Source organism: Heloderma suspectum, chromosome 5 (genome assembly GCF_057233095.1).
Source record: "Heloderma suspectum isolate Gila_16-S chromosome 5, 16-S_ref, whole genome shotgun sequence".
In the NCBI taxonomy this organism is placed as follows: Eukaryota; Metazoa; Chordata; class Lepidosauria; order Squamata; family Helodermatidae; genus Heloderma; species Heloderma suspectum.
The window spans coordinates 34,928,827-34,947,723 of NC_139462.1; positions in this window are offsets into that span (position 1 = coordinate 34,928,827).

Sequence of the window (18,897 nt, forward strand, 5' to 3'; positions counted from 1 at the left end):
GGGCTTTTGAAATTAAGCTGAGGGCTGCCAGATGCAAACACCTGCCCTAGAGGCAGTATTTATTTATTTATTTATTTATTTATTTTATATAGAGATTTCTATTCCACCCTGGGTATGTGGTATGCAGGACAGCTTACAACAATTTAAGATCACAAGGTCATAAAATACAATAGTAAAAATAAATTTGGGCACAGCCCTATGCATGTTTAGACAGAAAAAAGTCCTACAACACCTAGCATTCCCCAGGCTGGCTGTGGAATTCTAGGAGAACTGTTTTTCTGTCTAAACATGCATAGGATTGCATCCTTAAACAGGCAGAGACCTCAGAGAACCTTGACATAAAACAGCAGATACTTAGCATATATCAGGTGAAAGCCTGCTGGGATAAAAATCTCTTTACTAACCAGCAAAAGACAACCAGAAAGGGGGCCGCCTGCACTTTATAAAGTAAGATGTTTTACAATATTGGAGCAGCCACTGAGAAGGCCCTATCTCTTGTTGTCATTAACCATGTCTCCACCCTAGGTGGGACACAGACCTCTTTGTAAGATATGTTTATGTTGTTGCCACCTAGTGGTAAAAAGGCAAAAGTGTTTCTTATAGAATTGTTGAAACTGAGCATGCTCCAGGCCTGTACTTTTGGATGTGGTTCCTTGATGGATGCCAAACTGAGAACTGAAAAAGAAATAAACCAGTGATTGTTTCACCTTACTGGTGTAGGCTACTTATGTTACACTCCTGATCTGAGGGAGTGGGCAGGATGATATTGGAGAACGTAATCCCTCAGGTGTTCTGGACAGAAGCTATTTTAGGACTTTAATGGTAGTCACCAAGACTTTGAATTATATTTATTTATTTGTGGCATTTATATAGTGCTGAATCTAATACCATACCAGTGTAGATCGCCTGTAGGTGGCATCACATATTTCTTTTTGTTTTGCCCCGCTCTAAACATTGTGGTGGGAAGATGATATCCACTTTTTTTCTTTGTCATGTTTTAGTGAAGCTGTGGTATGAACAGTTTCCCCCCCAAGACATCTGCTTTCTCCCCTCTGCCCCATAATTCAGCATTAACTGAAGTACCAAAGAAAAGCATCTGGATGTCTCAGAAGACTGAACAAAAATGGCTCAACATCTTGAGTCTCTTGCATAGTGTCATACATTATTTTGATATTGATGGTTTTGAATATCACTGTTCACTGTGAGCCCATTTGGAGGGAGGGAGGAATCCGGCGGATTCTAAATGTAAATGCAAATGAAAATAAAACCTATTGGGGTTCAAGAACTGAGCTTGCTAGATTAAAACAAATCACTTTTTAATACAATATGCATATTAGCTTGCATGCCAGCGGAAGAACTGCATTGCAAAAAAGCGAATTAGCTTGCAAAGGATTGTAGGTGTGTGGTAATATGTGCAGTTCTTGGTAGAAACTAATACCATTGCAGAGGATTCTCTAATGAAAATGACCTTCATTAGAGAATGTAAAGGTTAAAGGCAAGATAAGGATATCAGAAACTGACCATTTTTGATTCTCTCTACCTCATTTTTCCAGTCTTAAGTTCGTTCCATTAAGTTTCCACATCAGTCTGCATTCAAAAAAGAATATATGAAAATCTGTATGCATTTTTGTGTACATTCCCACTAATATATGCATTCTGTATGCAATTTTGTATATGTGCATTTTTGCAAGCACTTTTATATAATATAATGCATTTTATACATTATTTCACAAATCAAAGAAATTTTATCTGCATTTTTTGATTGGAAAACTGCATCAGAACATTTGGTGAAGTGCGAATACTGGAGGATAAGTGCGTTTTGGTTTGTGTATTGTTTCGGGAAATGTGGATTAGGTAGCTTCTCATTAAAATGTGAATCATGTGAATTTCGCTCCCATCCCTAACTGAAAGTCACAGTGGGGGGTGGGGGCGAGTTTTGGTATACTAAAATTAGCATTAGTATACTGAGAAAATTTCCTTGGTGTAGAAAATATTTTAAAAAGGGAAGGGGGATTTGCAATTTTTTAAAAATAGGAATGTTTTGCAGGAAACAACAAGCATATAACAGCAGCCTAGTTTGGGCAGCTTCAGAATAGTTGTACTGCATACTAAAGCATAGATCCAGTAATAACTGTTATTAAAAGATTGTTGGTTAGAGCTGAAACCTTGTTTCAGCTCTGCAAGGTTTATTACAGGAAATGAGAAAAATAGGAGGGTTCTGAATTTTTTTTAAAAAAATGGATTAGAACAATATTCTGTACCAACCCTTGGCACCATCTAGATAGGGATGCTGGCTGGGGATGATAGGAACTGTAGTCCAACACACCTATAGGGCCCCAGTTGGGGAAGGCTGTTCTGGGTTATATTCATCTCCCTTGGCTTTATCACTCCTCAGCCCTCATGTAGCAGAGTGAGAAATGTTGCACTTCGTGCCTTGGGCAAAGAAGAAAATGCAGGACGTTCGATCAGCTAACCCAGTGCTACTGTGCATGGTCGTAGTGCTGTGTTTGGGGAACCATTAGCATCAAGGCATCTGCCTTGTACCTGCCAGAAGTCATTCTTCAATTATTGAATGTAACAAATAGAAGACAGCTGGATCTCTCAGTGGAACCTTCAAAAACAGATCAGCATCCTACATCTCTTTCAATAGCCACCAAGTCAGGGGCAATCTGGTCCTTGATTGCATTGCAAGGGACTGTTAATTAGGCCCCGATGTGCCAAACTTATTGATTGGCTTTCCAAGAGGGAAGTTAAAATACGGCTGCATATTAGCCCCCTTTTCTTTTTAATTTATATATTAATGATATTTCGTTAGATCTTCTGGGTGCAATACATTTTTCCTCCAGGTTGTTGAAGAAGAAGCTTCTTTGCTGCCATCTACAGATTACCTTGTTTGTTACCTCTTAGGTAGATGGGTTTAAGATAACTTCTGTACCAGTTGTAGAGAAAGTTTAGAAATTAACACCACATCACTCATGCTCTCTTGTTGGTAATGCCCCTATTGAAGAGGTTATGCAATTTAGGGCACAATCCTATCGGGATGGCTTACGGCCATCCAGTGCAGAGCGGGAGGAACAGCAGGGGCAAACTTCCCTCCATGCTCCCCCTGCTCTGCATTTTAGCTAGATGGGCATTTTTACCCGTAAAGCTGAGGTGTCGGGGAGGGGGAGGGTAGGAGGCTGGGGAGGTCTGGGGATAGCTTGTGTCCCTGCTTCCCTAGTCCCCTCCCTGCCCACAGGGGGCTCCCTTTCTGTCCTCTCTGAGGTTGCCTTTGTGGTTCTCTCCATGCCAGTGGGGAGGGGGTGGGTAGCTCAGACTCCTGGGTCTGAGGTCAGAGCAGTGTCTCCAACTTCAGATCCATGAATCTGACGTATCCTATTTCCCCCCCCCCATTGTCTAGGGGCCATAGGATTGCTGTCCCTGGGTGCAATCCTATAAATGTTTAGACAGAAAAAAGTCCTACAACTCCCTTCATGCTCCAGCCAATTATCTCTAACATATCCTTATTTGTACCCTATTTTTCCCAATGTATGGTTTCTCATACATATATTTTTATCAGAGAGCTGCATCACAAAATTTGGAGAAGAGTGAAAACTAAAGACTAATTGCAATCCAGTTTGCATGTTAATTTGGGAAGTGCTAATTAGGTGAATTCATATTAAAATGTGAACGAAACAAATTCCTCCATCATCCCTAGTTTTGAGGAGGGATTTGAAGGAAGTAAGAGAGACAGCAGTTCCAAGCATATGGGGCAGCAAGGGAGAAAGGGTGGAGGTTTGTTTTTTTTAGAGGGGAGGAGGCCTTTGAATGGCAGAGGGTGGAGGAGCTGGAGGAACAATTATGGGCAGAGATTTCTTTATTATTTTGTTCTTTAGTATTACATTTATCCCCTTCATGGATCAGTGCCTAGTTGTGGCGAAGGGGCTTGCATAACTCAGTGAAGCCATAAGCTATGCCTTGCAGGGCCACCCAGGATGGACAGGTCATGGCGGAGAGTTCTGACAAAATGTGGTCCACTGGAGAAGGAAATGGCAACCCACTCCAGCATTCTTGCCAAGAAAACCCCATGGAACGTATCACAAGGCTAAAAGAGATGACGCCGGAAGATGACCCCCTCAGGTTGGAAGGTGTCCAATATACTACTGGGGAAGAGCAGAGGGAATTTCCAAGTAGCGCCAGAAAGAGTGAAGCGGCTGGGCCAAAGCCGAAAGGACACTCAGATGTGGATGTGTCTGGTGGTGAAAAGAAAGTCCGATGCTGTAAAGGACAATATTGTTTAGGAACCTGGAATGTAAGATCAGTGAATCAAGGTAAGCTAGAGGTGGTCAAACATGAGATGGTAAGATTGAACATTGACATCTGGGAACCAGTGAAGTAAAATGGACAAGTATGGGTGAATTTAATTCAGGTGACCATTATATCTACTACTGTGGGCAAGAACCCCTTAGAAGAAATGGAGTAGCACTCATAGTCAAGAAAAGGGTGGGAAAAGCAGTACTGGGGTACAATCTCAAAAACTATAGAATGATCTCAGTACGAATCCAGAAAAAAGATGTCCTTTTCATCATAGGGGATTGGAATGCTAAAGTAGGAAGTCAAGAAATCACCAGGATAACAGGCAAGCATGGCCTTGGTGTACAAAATGAAGCAGGACAAAGGCTAACAGAGTTTTGCCAAGAGAACACGCTGATCATAGCAAACACGCTTTTCCAACAGCACAAGAGGCGACTCTACACATGGACATCACCAGATGGTCAATATAGAAATTGGATTGATTATGTCCTTTGCAGCCAAAGATGGAGAAGCTCTATACAGTCAGTAAAAACAAGACCTGGAGCTGACTGTGGCTCAGATCATGAGCTGCTTCTTGCAAGATTTTGGCTGAAATTGAAGAACGTAGGGAAAACCACTAAACCATTCAGGTATGACCTAAATCATATCCCTGATGAATATACAGTGGAGGTGAGGAATAGATTTAAGGGATTAGACCTGATAGACAGAGTGCCTGAGGAACTATGGACGGAGGTCCGTAACATTGTTCAGGAGGCAGCAACGAAATCCATCCCAAAGAAAAAGAAATGCAAGAAAGCCAAGTGGCTGTCTGATGAGGCTTTACAAGTCGCTGAGGAAAGAAGGGAAGCGAAAAGCAAAGGAGAAAGGGGAAGATATATCCAACTGAATACAGAGTTCCAGAGAATAGCAAGGAGAGACAAGAAGGCCTTCTTAAATGAACAATGCAAAGAAATCAAGGAAAACAATAGAATGGGAAAGACTAGAGATCTTTTTAAGAAAATTGGAGATCTCAAGGGAACATTTTGTGCAAAGATGGGCATGATAAAGGACAAAGAAGGCAGGGACCTAACAGAAGCAGATGAGATTAAGAAGAGGTGGAAAGAATACACAGAAGAACTATACAGGAAAGATCTGAATGTCCCTGATAGCCATTTTAGTGCAGTCACTGAACTTGAGCCGGACATTCTAGAGAGTGAAGTCAAGTGGGCCTTAGGAAGCATTACTAACAACAAAGCTAGCAGAGATGACGGTCTTCCAGCTGAGCTATTTAAAATCTTAAAAGATGATGCTGTTAAAGTGCTGCACTCAATATGCCAACAAATTTGGAATACTCAACAATGGCCACAAGACTGGAAAAGGTCAGTTTACATTCCAATTCCGAAGAAGGGCAATGCCAAAGAGTGTTCAAACTACCGTACAATTGCGCTCATTTCACAAGCCAGCAAGGTTATGCTCAAAATCCTACAAGCTAGGCTTCAGCAGCATGTGAACTAAGAACTACCAGAAGTACAAGCTGGGTTTCGAAGAGGCAGAGGTACTTCCTATGAGTCACTTAACTTGCAAGCTGTAGCGGAAGGGAGACTTTCCATGAGTGGGTTTTTCTGTTTGTTTTTGCCCATAGATAGATATTTCCAGGTTGGTCTGAACGCTGCTACCAGGGAATCCAAATTCTGCATCAAGAAAAGCTGAATTCTGAAATGTGTATAAATTATAAGAATTGTGAAAGATCTGCATATTGCTTTGTTATTTTGCATAATTTATTCCACAACTGCAAGTTATGAGAAAGGGCAAGGCACTATGCAGAGCAGTGAAGCCAGTTCCTTATCCCTAGAGATATTATTTAGTCACTCTTCTGACTTTTGAGTTTTCAACAGCCCATTCCATGTGCATCTTCACAGGAATAAGGACTGGAAACTTTAAAAAATGTGAACTGAGTTTCTCGGGAAACTGAATTATGCACCCATTATTACAGGTGTTTTTTTTTTAAGTGCTGCTGTGTAAATGTGGCATATACGCTGCCCAGGATATATTCATCGTATGTTCTTTCCAATCTGGGAGGTGGGTTTTTTTTGCATAAAATCAAGACTTCACTTCCAAAGAGAAGTCTAATTTCACAGATGTCACCATCAACTTGCTGATTTCATGGTGATTGCTCAAGCTGAACTAGAGAGGAGAGCTGTCTCATTTGTTCAAATTTGGCAAATGAAATAAAAAATACCAAGAGACCTCAGTGCCCAGTGATGCTGAAAAGGCAATCATTTTAAGAGCTTGAGGTCTTTGTTGGTCATAAACAATGAAAAATGAGCTTTGTTTTAGTGTTAGCCATTTGAGAGATGGTGACACTATTACAATTCTTGGGACGTTCTTGTACAGCAAGATGTTTTCAGTTAGCAGAGAGTGACAAGTCATCAACTTCAGTGCAAAGTCCTGTTTCGCCATCAGAGCAAGTGGTCATTCAGCAGTTGTCAGTTATTTCAAAGCTCCTTAATCCTGTGAAGTCTGGCTGCTGAAATCCCTGTCAGGTCAAACACGTAGATTTAGCAAAGAAGTTCTGAGCAGCTTCTGCAGACCAGCATCTAGATGCACATTCTTGTCAGCATCACGATGCTCATCTGGAACTGGCTTTTGATGCCTATGGGGATGTGAATCCCAATCTCTGGGGCCTTTGGCTGTGGGTGCAATTAGAGCTATACTGTATTACAGCCGTAAGGATTTGCAATCTGAACTGTTCCCAGATGTTTGGTCATTGTAGGCATACCAGTATCCTGTGCTTAACTTCTTGCATTGGCTCCACCGGCAAAAAAAACAAAAACAAAAAAACAATTTGGAACCCCAAAGTCCAAGTTGGAGCATATTCTGTTCCTGCAACTCTTCCTTTCCGCTCAGTTATGAGTTTCTGCTAAGCAACATTGGACTGTGGATGTACAAACAAATACCATGTTTAAAACTGAAAAAAACAGTCCTTTATTGCAGTGTGATTAGGTATGATGATGCTAGAATCATAGAATCATAGAATAGTAGGGTGGTAAGGGGCCTACAAGACCGTCGAGTCCAACCCCCTGCTCAATGCAGGAATCCAGGTCAGATCATCCCTGACAGGTGGCTGTCCAGCCTCGCCTTGAATGCCTCCAGTGTGAGAGCGTCCACCACCACCCTCGGGAATTGGTTCCATTGTCGTATTGCTCTAACAGTCAGGAAGTTTTTCCTGATGTTCAGCTGGTATTTGGCTTCCTGTAACTTGAGTCCATTATTCCGTGTCCTGCACTCTGGGATGATCAAGAAGAGATCCTGGCCTTCCTCTCTGCGACAACCTTTCAAGTACTTGAAGAGCGCTATTATATCTCCCCTCAGTCTTCTCGGGGCTAAACATGCCCAGTTCTTTCAGTCTCTCTTCATAGGGCTTTGTTTCCAGCCCCCTGATCATCTTTGTTGCCCTCCTTTGAACCCTCTCCAGTTTGTTTGCATCCTTCTTCAAGTGTGGTGCCCAGAACTGGACACAGTAGTCCAGATGAGGCCTAACCAGGCTGAGTAGAGGGGAACTAGTACTTCCCGGGATTTGGAAGCTATACTTCTATTAATGCAGCCCAAAATAGCATTTGCCTTTTTTGCAGCCACATCACATTGTTGGCTCATATTCACCTTGTGATCTACAACTATTCCAAGATCCTTCTAGCTTGTAGTGTTGTTGAGCCACGTATCCCCCATCTTGTAACTGTGCATTTGGTTTCTTTTTCCTAAGTGCAGAACTTGGCATTTCTCCCTATCAAATGTCATTCTGTTGTTTTCTGCCCAGCACTCCAGTCTATCAAGATCACTTTGAATTGTGTTTCTGTCTTCTAAGGTATTAGCTATCCCACCCAGTTTTGTGTCATCTGCAGATTTGATCAGCATTCCCTGCACCTCCTCCTCCAAGTCATTAATAAAAATGTTGAAGAGCACTGGGCCCAGGACTGAGCCCTGTGGTTCCCCACTCATTACCTCTCCCCGGTTTGAGAAGATCCCACTGAGAAGCACTCTTTGAGGCTGATCCTGTAGCCAACTGTGGATCCACATGACACTTGTTTCATCTAGTCCACTTTTAGCTAGTTTACTAATCAGGATATCATGGGGCACTTTGTCAAAAGCTATTCAAATATTTTAAGCATGACTTCAAAAAAATTAATCCTGCAGCTGTATGAAATACTAAGCACATGTCTTTTAATTTTCCATATGTAGTAAAATTGTGCATGCCCATTTAGTACTGCCTACCCCCTTATGGGCAGTGGTATAATCCCAGCATTAAGAATTTCTCACCCATTTATGTTGCTGTGCCTTAAACTGTGTTCTGGGTTGTATGTAGGGATGTCAGAGAATTCCGCGACGGATCTCGGTGAGGCCAAATGCCAGTGCATTCGGCCCCCCGAAATCCGTCGCGAAACGAAGTCCCCGCCCCCCCAATCCACGAAAGGCGCGTTGGACAAAGTCCCCACTGCCCCCAACCCACAAAAGGCGCATGAAACGGAGCAATTACCTGCTCCCGTCCGTGCTTTTTTGCGAATGGCGGCCATCCTGTGGCCGCCATTCACTTCCTCCTCTTCATAGCCATGATAGGCTATGTAAATACTTACGTAGCCTATCACGGCTAACGCAGGGACGCCACTTGTGTCCCTGCGGAGGCCGTGATAGGCTACGTAAGTATTTATGTAGCCTATCATGGCGGGGGGGGGGGGAACCCAGCATACGCAAATGGCGGCTGTTACCGCCATTTGCGTATGCTGGTTTCCCCCCCCCCCCCGCCGTGATAGGCTACGTAAGTATTTACATAGCCTATCACGGCAGGGGGAAAAAAACCCAGCGTACGCAAATGGCAGCGGCTACCGCCATTTGTGTCAAGGGCTCCTTGGAGGGCTCTCTCAGTCTAATCCAGTAGCCAAGTCCAGACACTGACAAAGGGATTCTTTTCAAAGCTTTATTCTTCTCTTACAACTAAATAACTCTACAGGTAGCAACTAGATCTGAGCAGCAGCATCCCTATGCCCTAAGTTGGAACAGTTGATTCCCGTTTGAAAGGCAGTTACTGACAGACCCCTGAATATAAGGACTAGGGAGAATCCCTCCCCTTTTCCCTTGGATCCTCTGGGCGCAACCGTTCTTTGAGCGCGAACCCTTTGGCGCCGCTCTCTGCGTCTGCGCTGCGCCACCCAGTCTGCTATCTGTGCTGAGTCACTCCCTGGACTGCTTTCTAAACTAGGAATGTGGGTGGGAGGAATCTCCGTCAGCTGTTGGTCCTGGGAAAAAGGAGCGCGCTCCTCTCCTGAAGGAGCGACTGCTCTTCCTCAGCAGCAGAACTACTCTGGGAATCTATGGGCTCAGTGTCCACCCTGACAATTTGTGTACGCTGGGGTTTTTCCCCCTGCCGTGATAGGCTACGTAAATATTTTCATAGCCTATCACGGCTCAATACAGGGATGCAAATGGCGGCGGCTATGACAGCCGCCATTTGTGTCCCTGCAGGGCTGCCCAGCGGCCGGATGTCCGGCTGCGGGCGGCTGGAGCCGGCTGGGCAGGATTCTGGGGGGAGGGATGGAGCGCCTCCCCCCATCGAGGATTCCGGGGGGAGGGACGGAGCGCCTCTCCCCCACCGCAGATTGCCCAGCGCGGAGCCAGGTAGGTGTTTCATACATCCCTAGTTGTATGTCAGATGATTACATTTCCCTTTTGAATCTAAACACAATCCGCCTTTTAAAAACAAGCAAACTAATAAATAAACAAATATAGACCAATCAAGCTGAGATTGTAAACTGGGATTTTCGTTTAGTTTCGATGCTCTCTTAATTTTCAATAATAAATGGGAAGAAATATAATCTCTGGCAATCAGTGCAGAAAAATAGGTAATTCATATAAAGAGTATTTCCCATAGTATCATATCACTGTAGGGGAGCTTGCCAGCATCACATGGATTAAGTCCTGGTAGGTACATTTTTGTAGAATCAAGGTAACCAGGAAAACTAGTGAATTTATGTTGCATATATGTGGCTGGGAGGGATTCAGTGTACTACAACAGGAACACAAATGTCTCATGGAAAAGGGAGGGGTAGAGGAGAAGGAACAAAGTACAAAACTGCAGGCAGGCATACAGGATACAGACTACGTGCAATGTGCAATACAGTCATAAGAGTAATTTCTCTCTTAAAAGATGATAGATTAGACTAGATTCTTCAAATCTCCTTTGCAAAGTTGTATCTTTAATTTCTGGGGACCTCTGAGAAGTGGCTCAATCAGATGCGGATTAAGAGATCAGGAATTTGTAATTGGCATTTTGAAGGAATGAAAGCTGCATTTGTTTTACCAGCACGCTGTAAATCATGATGCAGAGAGGGTGGGAAATGCTTCTTCCTTAACATTAAATTTGCCAGTTAAACACTCAGTTCTCTTGTGGAGTGGGTTTTTTTGTGGGGGAAATGCATCCGTTAACTCCAGCTGCATCGGGGATTTAAAGTTAGGGATAGACAGACTCACTCAAGTCCACTCCGCATGCTTCTCACCAGACCCCTGCTGGCCACCTGCCCCTGTGTGTGGCGGGCCGTCGGGTGGTCTATGGGTGCCCGGCACACGGCTGCCCAAACTCTCAGTGAGCTGCCATTTTGTGTAAAAATGGCAGCTCGGTCTTTTATGTAAAGGGCCTTTTATGCAAATGGTGGCTGTAAAGCAGCCATTTATGCAAGATTACAGGCATAAATGGCCGCTTTACAGCCACCATTTGCATAAAAGGTCCTTTACAAAAAAGAATGAGCCACCATTTTTTACGCAAAATGGCGGCTCGGAGGACCATCCAGGACAGCTGCGCTTGCTCAACTTAGTGTGCGCCGAGTTGGGCAAGTATGGTGGTCCACAGACTGGAGTCCAGGAGGCCAAGTGTGTGTGGGGGGGAGTCCAGTGGACTCTACCCCCACTTGGACTCCCACGACATACCTATTTAAGGGTATGTGAATCTTCTCTGGTGTTACATCTGGCAACACTGTAATGGACAGACAGTAGGGCAAGGCTTGTCCTTACCAATACACATTCAGTGTCTGGAGTGAAAGCAAAAGATCAACAAACAGCGACTACATGCTGCCCTTAGAAATGGAGGCAGGTTGGGCTATTCAGATAAAGACTCAAAGAGGGTTTGAACACGGCAAGCATGAATATTGTTGATACTGTAATAATAGTAATCCTATTTTATAGGTGAGATATGGAGGCTGAAGGACAGGGGCTTGTTCCAACCAAAATGATGGGTCTGTGGCTGAAGTGGGGCATCTCAGGTCAGTAAGCCACACTTCACTATGCCTACTCGTGATGGTAACATGCTTCAGAAATCAGGCTTACCAAGTGAAGTAGTATGCTACATGGGTACAGTCCCAAAAGGGCTATGGGGACTTGTGTTTCAAATATGCCCCATGCTTAATTGGCCAGAAAACCTGACATGTTTTCCCTCTATATTACATTAAGAATGGATTCACTGGAGTGATGCCACTGAAAGGTAAAAGGTTCACACTGAAAAGTAAGACTGGTATTACTGAAAAGTGAGCACACTCACACACACACACACACACACACACACAAACTCTAAATAAAAAACCCCTATCAGCTGGGAACAGATTCTGAAGTGAGCAAACTGTGAAAATGAAGACTTTGGGTTTGATCCACACACAAACCCCCTATGGATTACAAATTCCATGCGCCCACACTGGCACAACCAGCCATACCTGAACACTGGAGAGTGCTGCACCAAACCTACTAATGGGACTTCCATATTCCTGACTGGGTGGCACTGCGATTGGTCAGACCCAAACCCTAATCATAGAAAAGGATGCCTTGGGACCTTCAGGCCTTTAGCTGGGCTGGTGGATGCAGCACAAATGGTGTGCTCGGGGCGTTCAAAGCTCCCTTGCTTCCCAGACATGGCCTCAGATTGGGCCTGTGGTGGACACCTGAGGCTGGTGTAGCAATTTTCATTCTGATTACCCAAGTAACTTGGATGTGGTGGGGGTGAGGAGAGAGGGAAAAAAAGTTGGGGGAAAACTGGATTTTGGAAGTGGTGGGTTGCCTGCTAAGGAACTCCCCCCACTGCCCTGCTCTAGGATTGTTCTGCTAATTACTGTTTGAAGAAGCCAATTAATAATACATCTCTATCATAAATAACATACAAAGGCATAGCAAAGCGTTTCTCTCATTAGCTTTCCACATTATTTATTCAGAGTAAAACAGGATACCAGGAACATGAAGGTGGGAAGAAAAGAGCTGCATGTCCTGGAATTATTATCTGATGATCTTTTCCTATTTTGCTGCTGGGTTTCGGACAATTTTCACTTACATTTTTCTCCTACCCTTGACTACATTTGACACTGAGGAAACGTTGGCCAGATCAGCCTTTTCTTTGCAGTTGAACTGCTTATCATCACCTTTTTTTTCTTCAGATCCCAGAATGCTGAACAGATAGGGTGGGGAGAAAAGGAGGCTGAACTAGGGATTGATGGATCAGTCTATAACTGCTCCATGTCAGCTTCACATGCATTCAGCCATTCGGGGCTTCATCACATGGAGCTTTTATCCTGCGACTGAGATTACTCCTTCACGGAAGTTAGCAGGCTTCCATGCTAACTTGACACTGTGACCCTCCTGCACTAAATGCCCTTTGTTCTGTTTTTAAATAGATCGCAGATAATGAGCTATCAAATTACCCCATTGTGTTCCGCTTCAGTTTCCTCCATGAAAAGAGTTAAAGTGGCAAGAAGAGGAGCGAGATCAATGATAGATAATGGAAGACTCAGATACGGGGAGAAGGAGGGGGGAAGGAAGCGTGTGTAAAGGGAGTCAGTGGTGATCCTGCATTTAAAACAGAACCGGAAAGACCCATTTTAAATGCAGGATTTTAGGCTGGTGTAGAAATGCCCTCAGCCCAGTTTCCACATCAGTCTGCAGATTTTTTAAAAAGCACAAAAATTCACATTTATTTTCATATGCAATTTCTCCTAACATGCATTTTGATTACAACCTTCGCTAATATATGAATTTTTGTATGCAACGTTCCCTAATAGATGTACTTTTGTATACTATTTTTGAACCGACAATTGCATCATAAAATTCAGAGTAGTGTGCAATCCAAAGAATAACTGTGCTTCAACATGCATCTTAGCCTGGGAGGTGCAAACTGGCTTGGGGTGCTTTAAAATGTTTTAGAAAGAAATTTCTCCCTCCTCCCTAGTCTGGACTGGCAATCTTTAAATAATTCATCTTGATCCAGAGACAAATTGAGGACAAGTGAGGGAAGACAGGCAATCCATTCTCTCAATCAAATGACTTAGATTAATCTGATTTTTCGGGGTAACTTTCCTTATGTCACTGGATCATTGCTTCAAATCAGCAGAGAAGCAAGTTAAAACATAAATCCCAAGTAATATACAGATGTGGACAGCCAGTGCCACCTGTGTCTTTTGTTCTTCTGCAAATATGAGACATGGTTTTGCGATGTTGCCCGAGGCAGGTGATGGGGAGGGGCATTTTTTTGTTTTTAATGTATAATGCCCTTTGGGACAGTTCTGATGTGGTGTTTTTCCTCCATGGAGAAATAGAGGAATCCATAAGGGAAATTAGGGGTATTCCCTTGGATTTTTGCAGGAAAGATCTATAGGGCTTAAACTGTCTGGCTGCTCACTCCTGCTTGTAGGTCTTTTTCACAAAGGCCATGAGGGTTTAGCATCCTGACATTTTTCATATGTATTTCTCCATGGATGTTGCCGCCGGGCACCCAAGACAAAGGGCTAGCAAGTTCCTAGGCAGGCAGGTGAGCTGATGTGAGCCAAGCAGGTAGCGGTCAAGTATTTTGGTGAAGGAGCAGGATAGCTAAGTGACACCTTGTCCAAATTTAGAGAGTGTAACCGATACAAGAGTGTAATACCAGATGGTGGATTAGGATTGGCTCTCTGGCATCACCTGATTTTCAGGCCAAGGAGGATTCTGGGTTAAAACGATTGCCTTGGCTTGAACTGCCTGTAGGTCCCCCTTACTTACCAGCAAACTTGGTGGAACAAGGACCAAGCAAAGCAGTGCCTGACCCAAAGGGCTCCTAGCATAGTCTTCTGGTTCCTTACATATATTCAAGGACCAAGCTGGCCGCCCCTTTATTGGTGAAAATGGGGATAAAATGGAAACATGGGCTTACCAGGGGAAGTGACAGCAAAGAGAGTTTCTCCTGATGGCTCCCATCTAGCAACCACCATTTACCATCTAGAAATGATGCTATGTGATGACATAACATTGTTCCAAGTTCAGGGAGAAAAAATGGCTGGAAAGAGCTTTCCTTGCCATGGCTGCAAAAACTGATAATGGTGGTGAGGACCGTTAAAGAAAGATCCATAACTTCATCTTTCAGCTTTATACTGAGTCAGATGACTCAGATCATTGGTCGATTAAGCTTGGTATTGTCAACACTGACTGATAGCAGCTCTCCATAATTTCAGGGGGTTCTTTCCCAGCCCTACCTGGAGATACAAAGAATTGAACCTGGGACCCTTTGCCTGCAAATGATGTGTTCTTCCACTAGGTGTGTTGGAGAAATCCTCAACGGAATAAAATGAGTTTGGATTTCTATGAATTCGACCCACAGATTCCACAGTGGACCAGATTTTCCTGAGTCACATGGATTCTGTGGACTTTCAGTACTTAAAAAAAAAAACTTTCTGGAATTTTACACAAATTTAGTCATAGAAAAATGTGTAAATGGGCTAATCAGCCCGCACGAAAACGCACATTTCCTCAATAGGCTGAAGTATGAACATGCACATCTGGGGGGAGATTTGTGCATTTGGGGGGGATTTGTGCATTTTGGGAGGGTATGCACATTTACACATGTGTGAATTTGCACAAATGCAAAAATTTGAACAATTTGGGAAACTGGGAAAAATCCCATTTCATCAATGAGAGGATGATGGAACAAAAGGCACAATTTGCAAAACACAGATGAAATAGATTTAACAAAATCCCTACATCCCTACAACCTCTCCAATTTCTGAGCTACAGCTTCTCCAATTTCAAGTCAAAATTCTTATCTGAGAACAACCACACACATAATACATAATACAACCCTATGTGGGGAATGAAGAATGTTAGGATCAGCCCATCAATTCTAGAATAACATTGATAACATAAGAGATGCTTTGATTTTTCTTTTTGTGGTGGGGAATGGTAAGCAGTAAACCAATACAAGTTTTGTCAACAAGTAGTAATTTAGTCAACACATACAATTTGTCTTTGTTTCTGTTTTATGCCTAAGAGTGCTTCCTTGATTCATGAGAGAGATATGTTGACCCTTAATACTGTTCCTTCTTCTTTAGTTACTTTAATAACAGGTACTAGTTAGCAGCTAAATTGCTTCTCGTTTCCACTGCGTGTATTTTCATTTATGGCAAAGAGAAAGCCATATGACATATTGCTTAATCCCCAATCAACATTTTCTACTTCCTCCCTTGCTCCGTAAATGTAATTTTGTGATCACGAATTGCAGTACAGACTGTCCTTAAAAAAGAAAGAAAGAAAAGAATTAAAACATTGCCCAACACATCTTCACATAAAGGTCTGGCATAGTGAAACTTTAATGTGGTCAAGCAGATTCTGTCTGCCCTTTTGTTGTTTTTGTTATTAAAAACATTTTTCAAACCCACAGTTGCTTTCTGAGTAACCCAGCATTGTCGGTGTAGTTTAGTCTTCCAAGTGCAGGCTTCGGAGGAAAGACTTGCAGACATTTGACTAACAACTTTGTTGTTAGTCAACAACTTTCTTGTAATAACTTTGACTAACAACATACCCCAGTGCTGTGAAAGTTAGTCTTGACAAATTCACATTAAGATAGATGAGACTTAAGTACTTCACCATGTTCTAGCATGAGAGTAGATTTTCCAGTGTGGAATACGGGTTAGAGTTTTGGTCTAGGAGAACAAGGGAGACTTGGGTTCAAATCCCCACTCCGCCACTGGTTGACCTTGGTTGACCAGTCACTTTCTCCTAGCTTAACCCAACCTAGTGCCCTCCAGTTGTTTTTGACAACTCTCAGCATTCTTGGCTATTGGCCATGCTGTCTGGGGCTGATGGGAGTTGAAGTCAAAATGTTTGGATTGCACCACGTTGGGCTAACTTAACCTGCAAGAATTGAACAGGGAAGGAAGGAACAATGGACATTACCCCGAACTCCTCAAAGAAATAAAAAAAAAATAGACACTGATAAAATCAAATAAATCAGAATGGGTCTGAGTCACAACGGTTATTGAACTGTGTACATGGTTTCAATGGCAATTTTGAACCAGAACCTATTGAATTCAGTGGGACCATATGGGTTATCTTCCAAGTCATTTTGCCTGTGTATGTGAAAAACGTCCATTATCACATTCTGTGTGAGCTGTGTAAAATGGATATGCAGTGTGTGTGTGTAGCACTAATGTGACCCGTATACCTTGTCCATTAAAATTCCAGTCATGGCTCTTCATGTTTCTTTCATTATTCAGGCTTACAGCCTTAGAGTGCTCCTGGGCCCATACTAGTACCTTATGATGCCATGGAGTCTGCATGATGACAAGTGTTCATAATATTTTGTTTTTAGGAATGACTGTCTCATTATAATCTGAATGTCTAGAATAAACTATAGATTAATTCAGTGTAGTAGGAATGTGTAGAATTGACTATATTATGTCGTAATGTAAATGGCCAAATCAGGCAAAATTGACAGAATCGAGCAATGTGGCTGTTTGCTTAATATAAGGACAATGGCCAATTTAAGCACAGTACTATATAAAGAGGGATTCTAGCATGAGCAGAAAGAGTGTGTGTGTGTGTGTGTGTGTGTGTGTGTGTGATAGAGAACCTGGGAGGAGGAAAGTTTACTAGACATGCCCATGCAGCTTTTCAAATGAAGTAAATATGAAATTATAATATAACTACTTTGCTGCATGGGAACAGTAGCAATAATAACATTTTAGTAAAATATTAGCTTTGGTTAATGGGCGGTATAGAAATGCAGAAGCAGAATGGGCAGCTGGTTGCACAACAGAAAGATTTAGCGAAGCTCCACTAGAGCTATTTCAGTTTGCAGAATGGCATCATTGTATACTGCCCATTGGTCCCAATACAGATCTCTGTGGGACCCCAATATTTACATCCCCCCACCAGTTGTATCCACCATTTATTTATTTGTTTGTTTATTTATTCAATCAATCATATCTATATAACACTTTCCACAAAGTTTCAAAGTGGTGAACATAAAATGTCATGCCATCAAAACAATAAATATAACAATAAATCTACAAAATAATAAAAATATGAAGCATAAAAATCTGGTAAAACTGAATACTCGACTGCATGCTACAGGCCACAGCTGGTTGGGTCACACTTCAGGGAAAACCGGTGTGACTGGTAGACTAGCCACTGATAGTCTTATTCTTAATGGATTTGTCCAGCCTCCTTTTTAAGTCCATCCAAACTGGTGGCCATCACCACATCTTGTGACATCGAATTCCATAGATTAACTATGTGCTATATGAAGAAGTACCCCCTTTTGTTTGATCTGAACCTCTCTCCAAATCTCTCCACATAAAAAATGTGAAGTCGGAGTAGGGTTAGTTTTCTACATGCTTGACATGTTACTTTTCTATATGTAGGAATATATTTTTTCCATGGAGTATTCTACCATGTGTCCTGTGTTCAAGATACAGCTTGGCTACTCCATCTCTGCTTGTGATAACGTGGCCAGAGTTATTGGAGGGGAAAAATACATCCAAGCTGTAAATCTAGTCATAAAGGTTCTAAGTTTGATCTAAACAATCCCCCAATAGCTTCACTCTTATCCATAAGATGAGCATAAGATGAGCAATGAGCAGATTAGCAATCAAAATGAATTTATCAGATTTATTCCAAGCTAAGGATGGATGAATCTGTTGGTTTTGCTTTCCTATGGAGTTGAATTTTTTAAAATCTCATTCTTTTCATCTCAAATATGAAGAAATTTGCGTAATTTTGTAAATCCTTATCAAAAACCAAATAAAACAAGATTCTCACCCATCTGCACTGGCCAAATTCTCATCCACCCTATCCTAAGCACTCCCTCGTAAACTTCCCCTCTAGGACAGTTCATTGCTCCCTTAAAAATGTAGCAAAACCTCATCAGAATGCTGAATCAGCAAGGTTTGCTGGTTGCAAATATATGTTCCTATTTCTAATGCCAGACCTCTCTAGTCTCTGATTGCTTTCCTAATCTAAGAGAACACTTGTCAAGCCTACTCGAATCAAAGTGTTTTTCAGTATCACAATGGAAACGAAGGAAATACAAAACTGGAGACTGATAATTACCCAGTTGAGCAGCCAGTTATAGAGAAAGTATACATGGCAGGTTTGGACTAATGAGAGTGTGGATGTTTGGCAAACTCTAAATTGATCAGGAATAGTATAAATGGATTGTACTATACTTAGATGGGACTTTGTTTCATCAGTACTGGTACATTAGCAAAAAGTATATAAAAAGAAAACCAGTATTCAGCAAAAAGTTTTGTTTCAGGTCTATTGAATGCCACAACATCTTTTTAATAAGGGCTTGTCAAA